Below are 1,609 nucleotides of genomic sequence, written 5' to 3' on the forward strand. Positions count from 1 at the left end.
CTCCCACGGGCCGTGTGTTTCCACAATATGGTATCCTCCACGCCCACTTGTAGCTGCACTCCGCGAAGGAGGACCCAAAGATCCAAGAATTGCCGAATATGCTCGAGTGTGAATATTGTCGTCATATTGATCTTGGTGATCCAGGCATTATGTGATAATGCCTCCCCGACCTTCCAGGTTTTCCTTTTGGAGGCGTCAAAAATGAGCGGGGCAATATCTTTTGGTTTCCTCCTACTGAGACATGGGGACTCCCAAAAAGGGGCGTGCGCCCCATCACCAATTGTGATAGTAGTGGAGGCGTAGAAGAAAGCTTTGTCGTCCTTGTCGCATGGATTTCCAAGCCCAACCCACAAGCGAGAAGGGTCCGTCCACTCGAGCCATAACCAACGTAGTCTGAGCGCTTGGCAAAAATTCACAAGATTGAGCACACCAAGGCCACCACACTCCTTAGGCCTACAAACGCTTTCCCAGTTGACTTTACATTTGGCCCCGGTCGTTTTGCTAGACCCCGACCAGAAGAAGGCACGCTCCAGCATTGTTGGGGATATTACCACTGGGCGTGAACCGGCCTACCCGGGCCGGATTAACTTCATTAGTAGTGTAAAGGTGATTAAGCAGATGAAGGCCCAAGGTCTGTAGTCGGTTTAGAACCTGTTGCCGTAAACCGGCTTGGTATGTAAACTTGTATTGTAAGTTAGGAATAGAGAGAGACCAACCGGGATACGAGTATGAACCGGTGTGGGACTCTGTGGACCGACGGGCGTCACCCGTGTATATAAGGGGACGACCCGGCGGCGGTTCAAGGAGGGACAACAACAACTCGAGCCTAGGCGAAGCTTGTTTGCTCCCTAGCCATCGAAGCCACATTAATTCCATCACAACTAGACGTAGGCTTTTACCTTCATCGAAGGGGCTGAACTAGTATAAACCCTCGTGTCTTTGTGTCCGCTTTAACCCCTTCAAGTTAACCCGTAGCGATGGCTCCACGACTAAGTCCTTTCACAAGGACATCTGTTGTGACAAATTCACGACAGTTGGCGCCCACCGTGGGGCTATCGCACGACGGTTTGATGATCTTGGAGGGCAAGCTCAAAGGACTCGAAGGCTATGCTGTGGGCCGGATGACCAAGAGTCGTTGCGGCAAGCTCTACATCGATGATGCAGGATGGGGTCCCGAAGCCGGCTCGATCGAGTACGGGTACCGGGTCCCCTTTGGTGGCATATACGTTTTTATCGGCAAGATCGGTGAGCCTAGGCCTGAGCCGGACATCCGCACCGACCTCGTCGAGACGGCTCAGCGTGCGAGATCTACCCAGGTTAAACCGGCCGTGAGGCGTGCCTTTGTGGGAGTCATCCACGGAGGAGAGCATGGGAACGAATCAGAATACGGTAGCGAGACCGTCGTCTATTCCGGCGACGAATCCTCAACCGGAGAGACCGAATCATTGTACCAGTTGCAAGACGACCAGATTAGGAGCTGTTCTGATGGCGACAGCATTCCGGATCCCCTGAGCAGATCAATCGGGTTGGAATATTCATGGCCGGTACACAAGCGGCGAATCACTCTTCGACCGCAGCAGCAATGCTCTCCGGATCAGCAGCGGCAGCG

This window comes from Triticum aestivum, chromosome 6B, assembly GCF_018294505.1.
Source record: "Triticum aestivum cultivar Chinese Spring chromosome 6B, IWGSC CS RefSeq v2.1, whole genome shotgun sequence".
In the NCBI taxonomy this organism is placed as follows: Eukaryota; Viridiplantae; Streptophyta; class Magnoliopsida; order Poales; family Poaceae; genus Triticum; species Triticum aestivum.